Source organism: Balaenoptera borealis, assembly GCF_965194805.1.
Source record: "Balaenoptera borealis genome assembly, chromosome: 12".
Lineage (NCBI taxonomy): Eukaryota > Metazoa > Chordata > Mammalia > Artiodactyla > Balaenopteridae > Balaenoptera > Balaenoptera borealis.
The window spans coordinates 84,144,653-84,165,371 of NC_138869.1; the positions used below are offsets into that span (position 1 = coordinate 84,144,653).

Here is a 20,719-nt window from a genome sequence, read left to right on the forward strand (position 1 = left end):
GAACTCATGGCCAACTTCTCTACATACACCTTACCTCCAAATGATTTTGAAGCAAACCCAAGCCACCATTTCATGATTTGGGTGCATTTCTAAAAGACGAGGGCTCTTTTATCATAATTCTTTAAACATGACAACAACCCTATTAGGTACCACTGTATCCTTACTTTATAGGTAAAGACAGTGAGACACAGGAGGTTAAATTATTTGCCCAAGGTCATCCAAGGCAGAGTCAGGATTCAAACCCAAGTTGCCTAACTCCAAAGCCTGTCCTGTTAACCACCACATTCTGTTAAGGTAGCCATTAGACCCCTCTGCTGTAGCTAATCCTGCACTGTGGAATTGGATCCTGGAAGCAGGAAAGCAAACTCCCAGGGACAACACTATTGATTTCTGTGAATTCAACCACCCAATCATTGCTGCAAGCAGGGTCTATTTAGGTACACAGGGATAGAATGGCTGTGAAAGTCTTAGACTTGTCATCTCGAGGAATGAAAAGACTGGCCTGAAATATTAATGGATCCTCTTTGGGCAGCAAATCTGACAAAGCAATCAAACCCTTATCGTGCTAGTGTTTGAAAGGGTGGAGAAACCCACAATGAAAAAGACTTCACAGAGAGTATGACTGTCATTGTGCTTTGGCTGCCAAGGGAAGTAAAAGGTTTCTTTTAAAATGAATTTTCCTCTGGTTTTCTCTCTTGGCAGAAGGAATCATAGTCTTCCCACTGAGTCTTTTCAGTTCGTTTCTAGCACAGCTAATTGTGTTTATTTGTCTCCAGAATCACATGTCTGCCTCCTCTCCCTTGCCTTTTCTTAAGGTATCTTGCCTGCTGTGTACTACGGTTGCTGCCAAAAACGTTCCTCTCACCTGGGAGCAGTTGGCTGACAGCACAGAGTAGATCTTGGGAGGCCACCTGTCTCTCCAGAGATCTGACCTGGCCTCAGGCGTCCAAGCCCACCTCAGGGGAGAGGGAGAGAGATTATATAAGCTGGTGGGGAAAGGAACCGTATCATTTGCCTTGTGGCTGCCCTTTTGGCCCATCAGGGTTAAGAACAGAGCAGAAAACACGTGAATACTATTGATTGACTGATCAGGAGCTTTGCTAGTTCAAGTTCAAGAAATTGATTCTCCATTTTTTCCTATCAAAACAAGCATCACACTGACTTTTCTGTTTAATACTTGTCGTTTGGCTTTGGGAATCGCTGACTTTTAAGTGATTCTCAAACCTCAGTTTCTTTTCTTACCCCCTTCCCCATGAAGTCCAATCACAGAAGCCGTGTAATCACTGGAGGACTACCCAGCCCTTCTTAATCCTCTCACCTGTGAAACACCGAATGGTGGTCCTTGTCAGGGTGCAGGTGAGAACGAGCCTAGAAATTCCACCTTTGACTCTCTCTGGGAACACCATGAGACCACTTTATCAGACGGTAACAATTTCTGGGTCCATGAGGACCTCAGTCTGTGTCTTTTTCAGGGAACATCTATTTTCCTTAAACCTTTGCTGTTGCAAATCTTTGAAATTATTTATTTATTTATTATTTATTTATTTATTTATTTATTTATTTATTTATTTTGGCTGCGCCAGGTCTTAGTTGTGGCACGTGGGATCCTTTTTTTTTTTTAAAGTTGCAGCATGCGGACTTCTTAGTTGCAGTGTGCGAGTTTCTTAGTTGCAGCATGCATGTGGGATCTAGTTCCCCGACCAGGGATCAAACCTGGGCCGTGCATTGGGAGCACAGAGTCTTACCCACTGGACCACCAGGGAAGTCCCTGAAATAATTTTTTATGATTGCTGTGACTTCTACTTTTTGGAAAACTAAGGAAAGCAGTAGACTGTGAGTTGCTAACTCTTCATCATAGAGTCAGCTCAGGGATGGCAAATACATGGCTTTGTGCCACGGCCCCCTCCTGAGCCTGGTGTCCCCCAGGAGCGGTGGCAGACTTGTACATCGATCACAGCATCTTCTCTGGAGCTCGCCGGGGCCTGAATGCCTCTCAGTGTGGGACCCCAGGAAGCCAGTTACCAAGAGTGTGGCCTAGGGTTGACACCTCTGTGCCCTCTCCTAAGTAAGTGGTCTTTAAAGCCCTTCCCACACTAAAATCTCTTGAGCCTTTCTGCCTGTGGTCACATTAGATCCCTAACAGCAAGGGACCAGCTCTCCTCTTTCACCAAGAATCAGATTAAAGGGAGGGGATGTGTTACCACTCAAGCATGCTAAACCCTTTCTGGAAAACAGATGATGGGGAAAATGTTTTAAACATTGATGGTTCACGGAGGAATTGGAGGTCGTGACTCTCCCTTTCCAACCCATAGTGGGTTTGTAGATTGGGTTTGTAATTTGGTTGGTGAGTCAGTAAGACTAATTAAGGTCATCCTTTTTATGGAGAACCAGAATGTTTAATGCCCAAGGGGAATATAAAGGAAATGGGAGCCCAAAGCCTGTCCTTTAGGAGTTCCTAATCTGGTAGAGCAGTTGTATTAAGCTGAATTTAGATTCAGTGTAGTTTAATGAGATGCGAGGAGGAGAAATTTAGTGCCTGGTTATAATTAACTCACTCTCAGCTGACTAACATCCTTTTGAAGACATTTGGAAGGTATTAAGATAATGCCTGTGAAGCAACAGGACTTCCTTGACAGAAGATGTTATAAGTATTTATGACCATATTATAGATAATGTACAGGGCTGTAAGGAATGGTTTGGTCCCGTCTGTAGTCACCAGAAATTGTTACCGTCTGATAAGCTGGTCAGGCAGAAGCTGCAAGGGCTGCTGCAGGCCTGGCTGTCTCCAGGATGGTTAACGGAGGATGCCGAGCTGCTGTCTGGGAGGTTAAGATCAGGCTGGTGTGCATGAGTGTGGTTTTCTCTTGTTTTAATCAATGGTACATTCTTTTACAAGAAAAAGTCAAGAAAAGTCTTCTTGCAAGAAAAAGCTCATTTTGGAGTGCTCTGACTTACCAGCAAGGACCGGCAGAGGTACTTTTTCCATTTCAGAAGTCTCAACAGGATAGTGAGGGCAGAGGAAGGGAGAAGGGGAAAACCATATAGGTCAAAGAAAGCATTAGATTGACCAAGTGTTCTAAAGGTATTTTTCAAAAAATCAGGTTAGATTTAAAATCCTTCTCCTAAGTGTGTACTTTTATCTAGGAATGCTTATCTAAAAATCATACTTAAGCTGAAATCACTCCTGGCTTACTATTATTCTTTACTTTCTCCATCTTTTAGGATATCATATAAAAATAAGCCAAAAAACATCATTTGCCGTTGTTATTCAGGAATGTCCAAAGTATTTGAATTCTCTGGTGTGGATAAGTGGCCTGTGAGGCTGAAATAGCGAGCTGGGGAATAATTGCAACTTTTCAGTAGATACTACAATCCTTTGTGGAAGGGAGCACTGGGGCAGTGGAACTGCAAGTACTGTGCTGACCTTAAATTTTTCTCGTAACAATAAGTGCTTGTCTCTTCCCAAGACCATATGATCTGTGGAACTTGCTGGAATAGCTTCTGGCTGGTACTGTGTCTTTTGTTTTCTACCGGCACCCTGGGACTTGAGAACACACTCTTTGGAGTTTAAAATCATCTTATTTGAATGCTGACTTGATGGTGAGCTTATATAATTAGCTATTAGACACTGAATAAGCTTAAAACTTGGAAGTGACACTTTTTGGACCTGTAGTCATCTTGTCTTAGGCTTGTAATGACATTCTTTTTTTTTTTTTTCCTTCAACTTTAATTCAGAAATATCAAATAGTTGGCCTTTAATATTCTCAGTTTACAGATGGCGCTACTGGTGCCAGAAGGATTGTGGTTTATTTGTAAGTATGTGATTCATTTAATTTGAGGAGAGTAGGATTTGGGCCTTCTGCCTTCCAGCTCACTTTACCTCCAAGATCAATACAACTTCAAAGAAGAAGTTGTCTGTTTCTTAATGGTGTTTATAATGGCTGTGGCTTGTTGATATTAATGACCGTGTATCTATTTCAGGGTAGCTTTGATTAATCAAAGTCTTCAATTAAACTAATATTTACTGACATATTCTACTTTGAAGACAAAAACATCAAAACACAAGAAAATAAAGTCCTGTTGGAACTTTTATTTAAGAACAACTTCCCAGTAAATCCTTAGGTTCACCACAGGCACCGTCCAGTCTTCTTGACCATTGGTACCTCCATCATCCAAGCTGCGTCATGACCACTGACATCCAGAAGGAGAGGAAGGACCTGGACAGTTCTGAATTATCAAAATTATCACTTACACATTTAGGAAAGTGAACTAATGCATTTTAGAATGATGTTCAATAAATGAGGTTGGAACAGAAAGCACTTCCTGAATAGGGTAGACATTCAGGGCGTGGCCTCTGGAGTGAGCCTACCTGGTTCTGGATTCTGGCTCCACTACTTCCTGTCTAGGTGACCTTGGGCAAGACACTTAACCTCTTTCCTCATCTGTACAATAGGTAGAAAGAATAAATCCCATGTCATAGAGTTGTGAGGAATGATTGTGAGTTAATAACATGCAAAGAACTTAGAACGGTGCCCGGCGTAGAATAAGTGCTCCTTATACTGAGTTATTATAATAACTATTACTGGCAACTAGATAAAGAGGAGCACCAGGTTAAGATGAGGGAAAAATATCTCTCTGGTTTCTGACTTGAGCACCTGGCTGAAGCTATTTACTGAACAGGAACAAGGGACCTGGGATAGAAATAGGTTTAGTGGAGGGAGCTCAATTCTCTCTGTGGGTCGTATTCATTTTGAGGTATCTTTGTTACAGCTGAGCAGAGATACCTTGTGGGCATTAAATAAGCCCCATTCCACGTAATGACTAAGTTTTCTGTGTACTACGGGTTCTCTCCTTGGTTTTCTTTTGGATTTCTTGTGAGCTGTCAAAAACAAATTAAATTCCAGGTGCTTCAGAATTTCCATCTGAATAATATTGAACATAATAACGGCACATAGTAGACTCAGCAAATGCTTTCAAAAGGTGCTAAGGGGGAATTCCCTGGAGGTCCAGTGGTTAGGACTCTGCGCTTCCACTGCAGGGGGCCCGGGTTCGATCCCTGGTCAGGGAACTAAGATCCCACAAGCCTCATGGCTCAGCCAAAAAAAAAATGTCCTATGTAGCTTAGATAAAGGTCTATATATATATATACACATACACACACACACATATATATATGTATTTGACTACTCTAGGTACCTCAAGTAAATGGAATCATACAGCATTTGTCTTTTTGTGTCTGGCTTATTTCTCTTAGCATAATGTCCTCCAGGTTCATCCATGGAGGTTCATATATATATATGATGGTCAAAGCCAAGATTGAGATTTTGACATAGAAACAGGGAAGGTAAAAGCCAGTATACTTTTAGTATGTCTTTCTTTCATTCATCCATTTGTTCACTCATTCTTACAATAAATATTTACTGAGCACTTATTGTATAAGCCAAGTAATGTTCTAGGTACCAGGGGATACATAAGTGAACAAACAGACAAAAATACCTCTGCTGGGACACGGGTTCGAACCCTGGTCTGGGAGGATCCCACATGCCGCGGAGCAACTGGGCCCGTGAGCCACAACTGCTGAGCCTGCGCGTCTGGAGCCTGTGCTCCGCAACAAGAGAGGCCGCGATAGTGAGAGGGCCGCGCTCCGCGATGAAGAGTGGCCCCCGCTTGCCGCAACTGGAGAAAGCCCTCGCACAGAAACGAAGACCCAACACAGCCAAAAATCAATAAATACATAAATAAAAAAATTAAAAAAAAAAATAAATACCTCTGCTAATGGGGCTTATATTCTGGGCCAGCAGCAGGGCTAGGACAGACAATAAACTTAATAGATAAAAATAATATATTAATCTCATACCCATTAGAGTGGCTACAGTCAATAGCCAGAAAATAACAGGTGTTGACAAGGATGCAGAGAAGTTGGCACTCTTGTGCACTATTGTGAGACTGTGAAGTGGCGCCGTCACTATAGAGAATGGTATGGCAGTTCCTCAGAAACTTAAGAAATAGAATTACCAATGATCCAGCAATTCCACTTCTGAGTATATACCCATAAGAACTGAAAGCAGTCTTAAAGAAATACTTGCACACTTACGTTCATAGCAGCGCTATTCACAATAGTCTAAAAGGTGGAAGCACCCTAAAGGTACATCAGTGGATGAGTATATACATAGTCATATAGTATATATATATACAATGAATATTATTCAGCCTTAAAAAGGAAGGATATTCTGACACATGGTCTACAACACGGATGAACCTGGAGGACGTTATGCTAAGTGAAATAAGTGAAATAAGACACAAAAAGACAAATGCTGTATGATTCCACTTATAGGAGGTACCTGGAGTAGTCAAATTCATAGAGACAGAAAGTAGAAGGATGTTTGCCAGGGGCTGGAGGAAGTGGGAATTGGAGAGTTGTTGTTTACTGGGTATAGAATTTCAGTTTTGCAAGATGAAGGGAGATCTGGAAATGGATGTTGGTGATGGTTGCACAACAATGTGAATGTACTTAACTACTGAACTTTACAGCTAAAAACGGTTAAGATGGGAAATTTTATGTTAGGTGTATGTACCACAATTTTTTTAAAAATTTGAGAAAGACTATAATATATTAGGTCACAAGGTGAAAAGTACACTAGAAAACCAAAAAAAGAGTAAAGCAGAGTATCAGGGTTCTAGAGAGCTCGGGAGGGTGCAAATGCAGTATTAGATCAATAGGGCAGTGGGGAGGCCCCTGTTGACTGAAGAAAAACGCACAACCTAAAAGTTGCAAGTTAAGTTTTATTCAGGGACCTCACCGAGGGCTGACTATAGCCCAGGATATAGCCTCTCAGACAGCTTTGAGGATCTGCTCTAAAGAGGTAAGGCAGGAGCCAGGATATATGGGAGTTTTTGCTCAAAACAAAACAAAACACATAGTTGAACATCAAAAGATCACTGCTAGTCACAAAAACCAGACATCTCAAGTTAATGACTTCAGTGTTTTTCTATCTATGGGAAGATACAAGAGTCTGGGCTCATTGAAATTATTCCATAGATGTACATCTTAACTCTGTAGGGCCAGTATCCTGTTTTTCTCCACCCTGAATTCCCCTCAAGGCTCACTGTAGGGGTGTCTGCAGTGAATGACGGCTTGGTGGTGGGCAGCATTCATTGTTTACTGGAATGGCAGGCAACATTTTTTGTCTGCACCTCCTTGAGAAGATGAGATTTGAGCAAGGCCTGGAAGGAGTTGTCTGTCTCTCGGCTGTGATTACAGTCGGTATCTAGATCGTCCAGGGCCCCCAGATGATATGTGGCGAGGCCCGGGCAATGATCACGTGGTGTGTATCTGTAAAGTTCATGAGTGGTGGGCAGCTGACGCAGAAACTGTGGACATGGGCATTTCAACTCAATTGGAAAAACAATCCAGGCACTCCGGTAGCACTTTGCACAGATTATAATCAGATGTCATCTGAGACCTGAGGTTATATTACAGTAAAGAGAAATGGTTGTTCTTATACTTGGCCCTTTCTACAGTCAAACTCCATAACCTAGAAACAACAGTCAGGAGTTTGATTTTTTAATTACACCTAAGTTTGCATGTTGTTGTTTAGCCCATTTCCAATACATGTTTTAAACTCCATAAGACTAGGATTTTCAGGGCTTCAACTGAGCTTTCTGTCAACCCAAAACTAGGCAGTGCAGCTCAAGAGTACTTACTTCTGTTTTTCTTTATCTGGTAGGTCATAGGGCATGGAATGGTGAGCTGCTTATAAAAATCCTGTGATCTGGACATGTTAGATTACTAATTTATGAGGCTGGTATACAGAGGTATCAACTTACCATCATTTAAGCCACTACTTTGTACTCAGGAAAAAAATTGAAAGAGGTTTGCAGCAGTGATTCTTGAGTTGATTTTTTTCACATCTCATTTTTTAACCTTTTCCATGTCTAATCAAAAAGAAGTACACTGAGCATGAATCTCTACTTTGGAATCAGGAAGAAATCCATCACCATGCCCCCACCTCCACGACACTGAACTTGGAAGGGAGATGAACATCTGTAGGTATCAGGCACCTTTGCCCCTTCAAGATCCTGGCCCCAGGCGAGGATTCTGAAGCCGCACCAGCAGCCACTGAAAACACACATGCTGTTTGCGACTCTCTCCCTAGACTAAAGTTGCATGATCATTGCTAAAGTTGCAGGGGCGAGGTGAAGGGAGGAGAAGCATACTTCCTCTCTTAAGTCCTGTCTACGCTGATGGCAATGAGCATAGGTTGACTGAAAAAGCACAGCACCAAGCTCAAAAATAGCCCCATCCTCACACCCCCAACCCGTGTTTTGGTAACACTGTTATCTGCCCAATGTTTGCTTTTAGTTCTGAACAAAATTATTTTTACACCACATGGCTTGTGGGACCTCTGTTCCCCGACCAGGCGTTGAACCCAGGTCATGGCAGTGAAAGCCCGGAATCCTAACCACTTGGCCACCAGGGAACTCCCTGAACAAAATTCTTATAAAATTTTTGGCATAAACGTGGTATCTTGGGAGCTTTGAAGAGAGGAGGAAGAATATTTTCCTTGATCTTTATGCACAAGCAGCTGCCCACAGGCATTTGGCCCCAGGTGGTTATCAAGCTGAGAGTGTCCCCCTCTACATCCATTTTCTCCCAGCACAGAGTGTGGGCGGTAGAGACAGGCTTCTCTTGGTGGTGAAATGATAATTCATGGGAAGGTAGCACCCTTTAGGTATATACCTTTGTCATTAGATATAAGTCATTCCGTGGTGATAGCAGTACTTAGTAGCAAAAGAAAGAAGGAAAGCTCAGTGGACTCCACATTCACTCATTGAGGGTCTACTCTGGGCAAATCTACGTGCCAGGCTCTAAGTTGGGGGGAGGGAATTTAATGCCACATGAGACAGTGCTTGCCCGTAAGGCCTGCTAGGGATATGGAAGTACCCAAACAACCACAGGACAAAGTTATATGTGATGACATCATTTTGTGACACAAACTTGCAGGTTGCAGGAGAAGGGATATTGTTTTGGGTAGATCGGAAGGTGTGGAGGAATCACCCTCTGAGAGGTGCCTTCAGGAATGGGTGAGGTTTTCTAAGGTAGAGATAGGGAGGAGGCCCTTCCAGGTAAAGGGAACAGCCTGGCCCAAGACCTGAAGGGGAATCCCCGTTGTAGGCACCCAGCTAAGAAGACCACACTGCAGCCTTGTTCGTCATAGCAAATACAGGAAATAACCTGCATGTCCGTCCACAGGAGGATGGACAAATAAACTGGGGTATTTGGAAAATATTCAGCAGAGAAAATGAATCAATTAGAGAATCATGTAGCAATTAATGTGGAAAAAACACAAAACATTAAATGAAAGAAAGAAGGTTGCAGGAGGTTAGGTGCAAAATTTATATAAAGGTTAAAAATATCCAAACAATATATATAGTTTATGGATTTTTATTTTTATTTATTTATTTTTAATTTTTAACATTAATTTATTTATTTTTGGCTGCATTGGGTCTTCGTTGCGGCGCGCGGGCTTTTCTCTAGTTGCCGCGAGCGGGGGCTACTCTTTATTGCGGTGCGCGGGCTTCTCACTGTGGTGGCTTCTCTTGTTGTGGAGCATGGGCTCTAGGTGCGTGGGCTGCAGTAGTTGTGGCTCGCCGGCTTTAGAGCGCAGGCTCGGTAGTTGTGGCACGTGGGCTTAGTTGCTCCGTGGCATGTGGGATCTTCCCGAACCAGGGCTCGAACCCATGTCCCCTGCATTGGCAGGCAGGTTCTTAACCCCTGCGCCACCAGGGAAGCCCTGGATTTTTAATTTTATGATTTTTTATTATATTATTACATGTAGTTATATAATTTTATAATCTCATAATGTTTTCATAAGAAAACAGTGGGAATGAAAAACACCAGGTTCAGTGTATAGTGGCTGCTGCTGGGGAGGAAGGAAAGGAATGAGTGATTATAGGAGGCTAGGTCCCAGTTACCTGCGTTATAGACATAGATGATACATACAGGCACGCGTACGGTCATACATATATATACACACACATACACATATATACGTACATGCATATATTTATATTTATATACATGCATATATATATTTTTTAATTGACGTATAGTTGATTTACAATGTTGTGTTAGTTTCTGGTGAACAGCAAAGTGATTCAGATACATATATATATATATATACTTTTTCATATTCTTTTCCATTATGGTTTATTACAGGATATTGAATATAGTTCCCTGTGCTATACAGTAAGACCTTGTTGCTTATCTATTTTATGTATAGTAGATTGTGTCTGCTAATCCCAAACTCCTAATTTATCCCTCCCCCGCCCCTTTCCCCTTTGGTAACCATACATTTGTTTCTATGTCTGGGAGTCTGTTTCTGTTTTGTAAATAAATTCATTTGTAGCATATTTTAGATTCTACATATAAGTAATATCATATGGTGTTTGTCTTTCTGGCTTACATCACTTAGTATGATAATCTCTAGATCCATCCATGTTGCTGCAAATGGCATTATTTCATTCTTTTTTATGGCTGAGTAGTATTCCATTGTATATTTACCTCATCTTCTTTATCCATTCATCTGCTGATGGACATTTAGGTTGTTTCCATGTCTTGGCTATTGTGAATAGTAATGCTATGAACACTGGATGCATGTATCTTTTCAAATTAGAGTTTTCTCTGGATCATGAATGTATTTTAAAATCTGAAGTAGGGCTTCCCTGGTGGCACAGTGATTAAGAACCTGCCTGCCAATGCAGGGGACATGGGTTTGAACCCTGGTCCGGGAAGATCCCACATGCTGCGGAGCAACTAAGCCCGTGCGCCACAACTACTGAGCCTGCACTCCAGGGCCCGTGAGCCACAACTCCTGAACCCCGGGCGCCTAGGGCCCATGCTCTGCAACAAGAGAAGCCACCACAGTGAGAAGCCCGCGCACCGCAACGAAGAGTAGCCCCCACTCACCGCAACCAGAGAAAGCCCACGCACAGCAACAAAGACCCAACGCAGCCAAAAATAAATAAATTAAATAAATAAATTTTTTAAAAAATACCTTTAAAAAAATTTTTTTAAATAAAATCTGACAAGATTTTATTTTTATGTAAATATGACATAAGATTTGACAAGCAATTGTTTGTCGTATCATCCTTTATACTTTTCTGTATATTTGAAGTATTTTGTAATTTCAGAATGAAAGAGAAAGTCACAGGGCATGTTTAGGAATAGTAAATGGTATATAGATCCGTGGTTTTCAAACTTTAACGTGACCCTTAGTAAGAGATCTATTTTATTTTAGGAACCAGGAGTTTCATGACAGTACTTATCCTTAATGTGTGAGGTGCACCCTGACATGTTCTGTTCCCTTCACTCTGTTTCGTTCTTCATGAAATCGACAGTGGATAATGTTGAGGATGTGGATCAGGGCAGGGAAGACTTTGACGGCAGCCTCAGGGATTTGAGCTTTACTTGGCAGAGAGCAGAGGGCTCCTGGCAGCTTTGGGGCATTATCCTCATCAGAGCTGAACTTTAGCTAAATCAAATGAGACGGAACTGTGGCCAGAGATTGGAGGAGGCAAGGTCTGTTAGGAGGTTATCATCATGGTTTAGCTGGGACAGTGTACCAGCCTGCAGGGGAGTGAGAGAAGGAATATACTGCAATTTAAAAAAAAAGGAGGGAGGGCAGGATTTGATGACTGGAATGTGAGGGAAGGAGGAAAAGGAGAAATTTCACTTTGATTTCAAGGCTTGGTGACTAGGAGATTGGTCACACTGGTAACAGAACTAGGCACAGCCGAGGTTTGATTTTTTGTTTGTTTTTTATTTACTTTTTTTGGCTGCGCCGCTTAGCGTGTGGAATCTTAATTCCCTGACCAGGGATGGAACCCACGCCCCCTGCAGTAGAAGTGCGAAGTCTTAACCACTGGACTGACAGGGAAGTCCCAGCAGAGGTCTGGTTTTAAACACGCAAAGCTTAAGATGCTGATGGGATCTCCAGATGGATAAAGTGAAGTCTTGTTGAGGTTAAAAGGCACGGATACAACATGGTCTCATAATGTTGATGCCTTTTTAAAGCAGTACACAGTACTGGTGAGGGAAACAGAAAAATTCGATGTCATCAGGATGGGGCTGGGTGGCAGGCGTGGAGTACTCCAGGGTAGAAGCAAAGGGGCTGGCACGTTGGGATGGCAGTGGGGCAAGTGAAGCAGGTGAAGTAAGACAGAAGGGCTGGGGGTTATGAGGAGCCCGGAGCGTGTGAGCTGGGGTGAGGAAATAGTCCAGGTGGAAATTAGGAGCGTTGTGGTCAGGAAGGAGGAACGTCAAATCTGAGATCCTGGAGCTCGAGTAACCCCGAGTGAGAAATCACTACCGCCTTGTTGCAAGCCAGGTTGTAATAGAATGGAGATGAAGCCCAGAGCAGTGCGACATTTCACAGCTGTTGGTCTGAACTGAATAATCAACTTTTCTGATGAAACTCGCCTGTGGAATAACTAAGGATTTTTAACCAGATCAGCTACTGATTATGAGTTTCTCCTTCATATTGTAGAAAAGGCCATAGTGGAGAGGGGTTCCCTTAGGAGAGCCTCCTGGAATGTCCTGGGAGGGGGCTCTGGACAACATAGCCAGATGTCCCAGCGGGAGCCAGGATTCCTAGCCTGCTGTCAGCTCACAGGCACACGGGTTCCCACGTCTTATCCAGCTCTTCCTATTCCATTTGTGTTTTATGGGCTTTCATTTTCAGAGACCTAGGTGGCTGGGCTCTTGAGCACGAAAGTCAGAAGCAGTGCCCCTACCTTAGGGCTGATTCGGTTTAGAGCTGTGAATAAATCACTTCAGTTCTCTGTGTCTTGGGGCAGGGGAGTTCAGGATTAAACACGCACACACTACTATATATAAAATAGATAACCAACAAGGGCCTACTGTATAGCACAGGGAACTATATTTAATATCTTCTAATAACCTATAATGGAAAAATATCTGAAAAAGAATATATATATATGTGTGTATGTATAACGGAATCACTTTGCTGTACAGCTGAAACTAACAACATTGTAAATCAACTATACTTAAATAAAAATTATTTTTAAAAAATTAAAAATGCAAATTTTTATATGCATAAAAAAGATAATAGTGGAAACTCGAAAAAAATTCTCCATGCCTCAGGTAGTCTCACAGTTAAGTAACACAAACTTAGATTTTTTTAATGTCTTGAGTGACTTCCTTGTGCAACTCAATGAATTTCACAATTTAATATAAAGAAGGCACACGTACAACCAGCTACATCATAAGGCTAAGGGGATATAACAGGTTGTGATTAATTCTGCTTGAGTCTGTTGCTAAACTTCACAGAGGAGGTTATAGCTGAGCCTGGATTTGAGAGAGAAGCAGGGTTTGCCAGGCGTAGAGGGGTACTTGGCGATGCGAAGTGTGTGGCTTGTTCAGGGAACCAGGACAGTCTGTTCTGCTTTTTTCTATGCAATGAGAATAAAAAACTAGGTCTCCTAACTCCTGCTCCAATGTTCTTTTACTTTATTTTTCTTCCGCCTCAATGTTCTTTTACTTTATTTTTCTTCTGCCCGGCCTCCCTTCCCTGCATCTTTGCTTAGGCATTCTTGGGCACAAAAGTACCAATGATAGGAGGAAATAGACTAAAAGTCATCTGGTGATTGGAAATCCGGTGAACAATTTAAATATTGTTATGGATACCTCCCAAGTGGATGAACTACACCCAGATAAACAACATCCAAGTCAGATGTTGTTTCCTGTTGAAAAATCCCTAACATGTTCCTTGTCTAAAATCTCACCGGTTTTACCTTTAGAAGCAAAGAGGGCCAAAGGAGAGTCTTCTTTCACTCTGTTTTTGAACAATCATCCATTGACACATTCTGGGCCACCTTTCCTCTGATAATTGCTGATAGGAGGAATAAAGGATGGGTAAGTCCGTGTTTCTGTCTCAGGGAACTTGCAACCCAGGAGGGCTCTCTGCGCACACAGCAGGGAAGTAGCACGTAAGTCCAGACGTTCTGCTAACCGAAACGTGTGGAGTAGGTAGGTAAGCATTCTGGGAGGAAAGAAATTAAGATGACCTGGAGAAAACTTCATGGCCAATGTGGAATTGAACTAAGGCCTTGAGGCTGTCTAAAGAGAAACTGAGAATGAAGCAACCTGCTTGATTCTTGGTAGCAAATAAAAAGCCGAGGTCTTGGGACCACCAGGGGAGTGTACAGCATTAGCTGCAAAGGGGTTAACGTTGAATTGCTAGGAAACGCCGAACTCCTTACACAGCGCACCAACCCAGCTTTTCTTGGTTATCAGATTCTTCTGCTATGGAAAGTACATTTCCAGGATTGATTTCCTGCCAATGGCAATCTGCGGCTCTCTTCGGAGTTCACCTGGGCTGGCCCGGGTCCCAGCAGGTTTGCCGATAGGTGATGAAGCTTCCTACAGGCGAGAGGCTGCATAGCTGAAGCCAGACCATGCCGAATGAAGCCAGTGGTTACACTCTTGTGGAAAGTCCTGGGAGGCTTCCTGACCCCAGGCTTTAATTAACAGGCTGTTCAGACATCAGAGCTTACCTTTACCCAAACAAGCAGTCTCTGAAGGAAAAGGATCACCATACCAGCCAGCCTGGCCGTTGACCTTAGACTGCTCAACGCGTTCTAAACTGTTCCCAGCTCCTCCGAATTCTCCCGCTAGAATTAAACACAGATACTACTTATTGCATGTGGGCGGTGCATTCTGGGTCTGTACTGATGCGTTTTGAAAATAGTACCTGCTCAAGTGAGGAGGTGAGCTGAGATGTGGGAAGGACGGGAAGTAACAAAAAAGAAAATACAAGGAGTCCCAGCTGAGAGTTCCAGCTGGAGAAAGAGAAAAATCCCCAGGGCAGAGCAGCAAATTATAATGCTGTCTTTTCTTTCTCCTGCCCACGTTAGGCGGAGCCACAGAGGAAGAGGTTCAGAGGTGGAGGGGTCACTGAGCCCAGGTGACATGTGTTCCTGGCACACTGGCACACAGGTGTGCCTCGCTTTTTTTTATAGGCAGGGTTCAGCTGCGCCAGGTGCCCACAAGGTCGGGGACTGACTCCCTTCTTAACTCTGTTTGGGTTTGTGCGCAGCGGGAAAAGTCTTGCGACAATATTGCATATACTGGTTTTCCCAAGCTAAGAGAACGTGATTGCTGCCTTACCAGCAGATGTTACACAATTTTTTTCCCCTTTAACGCCCCACCCCCAGCCCCATGACCATTAGCTTACATCCGTGGTGGCAAGTATAGCTAGGTTACTCCTGCAGACAAAAAGTGTTGCCTGCCATTCCAGTAAACAGTGAATGTTGTCCACCATCAAGCCCTCATCCACTGCAGCTGCCCCTGCGGTGAGCCCTGAGGGGAATTCAGGGTGGAGAAAAACTGGATACTGGCCCTACAGAGTTAAGATGCATATCGGAGGAATAATTTCAATGAGCCCAGACTCTTGCATCTGCCCATACATAGAAAAGCACTAAAATCATTAACTTGAGATGTCTATTTTTCGAGATTAGCAGTGATCTTGCGATGTTCTGCTACATGTTGTTGTTGTTTTTCCAACAGAAACTCCTATATATCCAGGCTCCTCCCTCACCTCTTTGGAGCAGATCCTCAGAGTATCTGAGAGGCTGACTCCTGGCCTATAGTCCTCAGTAAGTTCCCCGAATAAAACATAATTCTCAACTTTTAGGTTGTGTGTTTTTTCTCTAATCGACACTCCTGACAATAACTTTATTACATGATCTGCTAACTAGTTGAGCTCAAAATCCACAGAATAATACAAATAAGTATGTATTCCTTTATAATGCTGGGGTGTTTTGGCAGCTGGGGGGAGGATGTACTAATTAATTGTACTAATTAATCGTTTTACCAGTTTTTACAGATTTCTGTCAAATATTCCTATTTGTTGAATAGCAGTAACTTCATTTACAAAAGTAGTAAATATTCATCGTCAAAAGTACTATAACAATAGTTATCGACTCCAGACAAAAAGTAAAATTCCCCTGTCATCCCACCACTTAGCAATGTCTGTATTGATGTTTTGATTATTTGCAATTCCATACTTTTTCTGTGCCATAGGTATATCTTTACAAAAATGGGATGCATACTTTTAATTTGCTTCTTCCTTGTACTAATGTCTTCCATTCATGTATTCATTCAGCAAATCTTTGTTGAGCATCTACTATGTGCTGGTCAGTCACTGTTCTAAGTGTCGGGGAGACTGCAGTGAGAAACAAATAGAGCACATATTTATGTCCTGCGTATCTCTCTATAACAATAAGTGTAATATATCTACATAATTATTTTAATGGGTGTGTAGTATTCTATTGTATAGATTTATCATCATTAAATCAGATCTCCCATTTTTGGATGTTGAAATGCTATTTGTTTTTTAGGTTTTCTTAAATATGGAGTGGTTATGCATTAACGGTTGGTGAATCTGAATCCATGTTAAAATTGTCTCTGCTCATAATAGGATTCTGCTGGTACTGCCGCTTTTTAAAATATGACTTTATAAACAGTGGTATGATACTTGGCAGATGTGGCTGCAAAGATCAGTGTGGGCCCAGCAGCCTCTCACTTGATGGATGACTGAGGAGGTCCTGGGGTTGTCTGAGGCCATTGCAAGTCTACCTCTGTCTCTGGTCAGACCAAAGGCTGCTCACAGCAGGGTTCCAGGCCTTATAAATGGGTATCAAGCTGGCATTTTGGCTGCTGTTCCTTCTCAGCCATTTATGGTTTTGCAGCATTGTGGGAGGCTGGGCTTCTGTGGATTCTGGAAGCGTTTCTTCTGCGCTCTTTGATGGAAATTGCTGCTCTTTTGTTCTCTGTCCAGCAACCAGCAGGCCACCTTCCTGACATCTGCATGAGGCCGTGACACGAGGTGATGTCACAGGATCTGTTTGTTGGTGATTTCAGCACACTGCTGGATCTTTAGCACGAAGCAAAACATAGTCCAGATGAACTACAGAATTTCTTAGCATTAGAACTTGTAGAGATTATACCCCCGGATTTATGGACAAAGACACAAGTATAGAGAAGTTGAGTGATGTGCCTAAAATCCCATAGTCAGTGGTAGAGCTGGAACTGCTAATTCCTCATCCAGGGCTTCTCCAGGGAATCAGCTATTCCAAGTTTGTGATCAGTTCCCATAGGGCCCTTGTAATAGATCAGGGAACACCATTGCTTTAGAGTCCTCTATTTGGCCTCCGGATAAAATGTCATCAGTACCAAACTATGTCCGTTTCGCAAACATGGAGCTTTTAGTTTTTTTAGATGGCATACTCTAGATGTAAAACTATTAGCATTATTAATAGTTTTAAAGGAGGACCTGAGATAAAACTTTAAGATTGGACCCCTAAAGAGTCCAAGGCATGATGTAACATTTTATAACACTTTTTTGTGAATGTTAACTGAATTCATGGTGCAGATGTTGTACTCAAGAAATAGAACTTTTAATTCCAATCCCATTATAATCTAAATCTAATTAAAGCTCTTAATAAAGCAGTTGGAAGAATCCCAGAAATGTAACTAAAAATATTATATTCCTTTTCAATTTTCAAAGATTGCATTAAAATCAATTATAAGGTAGAAAAAAATATATATATATTACTAAATTATAATCCTTCTGTGTGTTCTTTAGTTCAGATATTGCTGGTACTTTAATGTGCATGGTTTGCCTTTTCAAAGCATCATTCAGCTACTGCCCATTTTATCATTATCGACTCTCTTTTTTTCCTGAGAGGTAGAGAGACAGGAAATCGTCTCCCACCCACCCTTATTTATGAGGAAAATGACCCTGAGTAGCTGAATGTCTTGGGCATGGCCACATTGCTCATGGTATAGAGCAAATATTAACAGCCAGACTTCCCAACTTGCAAACCATTATTTCTTTTTTTCCCTTAACCTGGCAGAACAGAAGGAAATAGGTGCCGTACGTCTGGGCCTAAAGAACTATTTGTTCAGTAAATCATGATTAGGTGTATGATTATTTTATATGCCACATGTCATCTTAGACATAGGAACTTGCATGCCACACAGCCCCTGCCCTTAAAGCAGCCGGGTGTGGTGGGAAGTGAGCTCATCACCAAGGGTCAGGGCCCCAGGAGAGAAGTGTGATGGGGAGGCAAGGCCAGGGTAGGTGGGAGCTGGGGCGCCCTCATCCAGCCTGGGGTTAGGAAAGCCCACAGGCAGAGCTGGCGCCTGGGCAGAGTGTTGATGAGCTGGGGTTGCTGGAGCTGCCCTTGTGTGCAGAAGCATACAGGGGAGACAGAGAGTGTTGCACCTTTGAAAAACTCCCAGTGTTATGATCCAGGCCATCCAAGTGGCCTGGGTGTGGGCTCTGGGAAAGGAGGCTGGAATAGGAACGGGGAAGGAGGTCTACAGAAGGGCCTGTTTGTGCATTCAGGCTGAGAATTTGTGTGGTAGACAATGGTGCGCTCTTGAGGAGGGGAGTAGTGATCAGTCTCCGCTTTTAAACTATCACCGTGAAGTGGTTTGGAGACTAGAGGGCGGGTTTGGGATGTGAGGTGGGGAAACCATCTCTTGAGGAAGAAAGGTCAGTTATGAGACCGCTGTTTTCCTCATCAACACAAGTTCATCTTGAAGGCCCAAATCAAGGGGGAGCGGTAGAAATGGAAAGGACAAATGGATTCCAGAAACGTTGAGATAAAATCAACAGGCCTCCATGACTGATTAGAGGTAGGGACGGGTCAAGTCTGGGCTGAAGGAGGAGGCTGAAGAGGTTGGGTTTGAAACGCCCGTGGGATATTCAGTTGGACAAAACCAGAGCTGCTGGATATTTGAATCCAAGCTCAGGAAAGATCTGGCTGGAGGCATGTATTTGGGGATCCTATGATAACAGGGCCTGGCTGAAGCCAAGGACATGGCAGAAGTGTCTGTGTGAGAGGTACCAGAGGCAGTAAAGGGGGCCGATGGTGGAACCCTGGGGACAGATGCCGCAGTTGACAGGGTGATGGGAGAAGAAAGCAGAGGTGGGACCACAGAGGGCAGTGTCACTTAAGCCAGGAGAGGAGGTGCTGGTCTATAGCATGAGTTCCCCGAGCTCAGGTGACATAAGGATTGAACAAGCAAAAACTCCAGGGATGAGAAACCTCCCCTCTTCCTTCTGCAACATCAAACCTAAACTCACTTCGCTAATGCCTCGCCACCCACCGCACTCACTTCCTCCTTTTTCCGCATCGGCCCCTCTGCTCATGGGCCCACAGAGGCCATAGCATCCTGGGTCGTGTTCTGCCCCTTTCCTGGAAGGCCCGCTTCTCACCCCTTCCCATGTGTAAGTCCTATCCTCCCAGGCCCAGCACAGGCCTGTGTCCCCCTCGGCCACCCCAGCCACCCCGAGCAACTCTGCTCCGTAGAGGCCTGTTTGTATTTCTCTCCACTTAACACTCTGTTACCTGCGGTCTGGTGGTGGCTGTTGATTCATGAAGTTTGACTCTTCTTGTAAGCGGCTTGAGGTAGGTGGTCTTATTTTACTCTTCCTCTGTGGCCTTGGTAGCCTGGAATATTGTTGAGCAGACAATCCTTGCTCTGAAAAAGCTCTATGGTTGATCTACATTCTTTTTTTTTTTTTAATTAATTAATTTATTTATTTTTGGCTGTGTTGGGTCTTCATTGCTGCATGCAGGCTTTCTCTAGTTGCGGCGAGCGGGGGCTACTCTTCATTGCGGTGCATGGGCTTCTCATTGCGGTGGCTTCTCTTGTTGCAGAGCACGGGCTCTAGGCGCGCGGGCTTCAGTAGTTGTGGCTCGCGGGCTCTAGAGCGCAGGCTCAGTAGTTGTGGTGCACGGGCTTAGTTGCTCCACGGCATGTGGGATCTTCCTGGACCAGGGCTTGAACCTGTGTCCCCTGCATTGGCAGGCAGATTCTCAACCACTGCGCCACCAGGGAAGCCCAAATTAAACATTTGTGAGGGCTGAAATTTATTGCATACAGATTTGGGTTCTCAGGAGAGGCAAGTCCAAAACCACTTGCTTTCCAGAGCATAATGAAAAAAAAAAAAAAAATACACACACAGTCTTTGCAATTAGATTTCATTAAATTTAGGCCACATGTTAATTTTGTTCAGCTCTTAAGATTTCTCAGGATAGGGCTTCCCTGGTGGCACAGTGGTTAGGAATCCGCCTGCTAATGCAGGGGACACAGGTTTGAGCCCTGGTCTGGGAAGATCCCACATGCCATGGAGCAACTAAGCCCGTGCGCCACAAGTACTGAGCCTGCGCTCCAGAGCCCACGAGCCACAACTACTGAGCCCATGTGCCACAACTACTGAAGCCTGCGCGCTTAGAGCCTGTGCTCTGCAACAAGAGCAGCCACCGCAATGAGAAGCCCATGCACCGCAACGAAGAGTAGCCCCCGCTCGCTGCAACTAAAGAAAGCCTGCGTGCAGCAACAAAGACACAATGCAGCCAAAAATTAATTAATTAATTAATTATTAAAAAAATATTTCTCAGAATATGCATTGGTTTTTACCAACCTGATTGATGACTCATTTGATCTTGAGGTTCAAGTAACTATTGCTTATCTCAGATTTTCAAGTTCCCAGTGAAATTAGTGGGTAATTTAAGATTAGGTGCTCAAGAAATGTAGGCTCTCATTAGTAATATCAACATTGATAATTTTTGTATTTCGATATAATACTTCATACTAAATAAAATACATAAAAAAGCTTTG

The 20,719-nt window shown here is 43.2% G+C and overlaps 1 protein-coding gene across 5 annotated transcripts in view; it reads left to right on the forward strand.

Moving 5' to 3' along the window:
• PAQR8 (progestin and adipoQ receptor family member 8) overlaps window positions 1-20,719 on the forward strand; it is a 104,229-nt gene that overhangs the window by 75,821 nt on the left and 7,689 nt on the right. Inside the window, exons 4-5 of one of the 5 annotated variants that reach the window (XM_082346277.1) lie at window positions 10,765-15,019; window positions 15,590-15,678. The exons of 3 other annotated variants lie outside the window; for them this stretch is intronic. The gene's annotated coding sequence lies outside the window, so the exon portion shown is untranslated. The remainder of the gene's footprint in view (window positions 1-10,764; window positions 15,020-15,589; window positions 15,679-20,719) is intronic. One more of the 5 variants, XM_082346276.1, reaches the window with a different exon arrangement.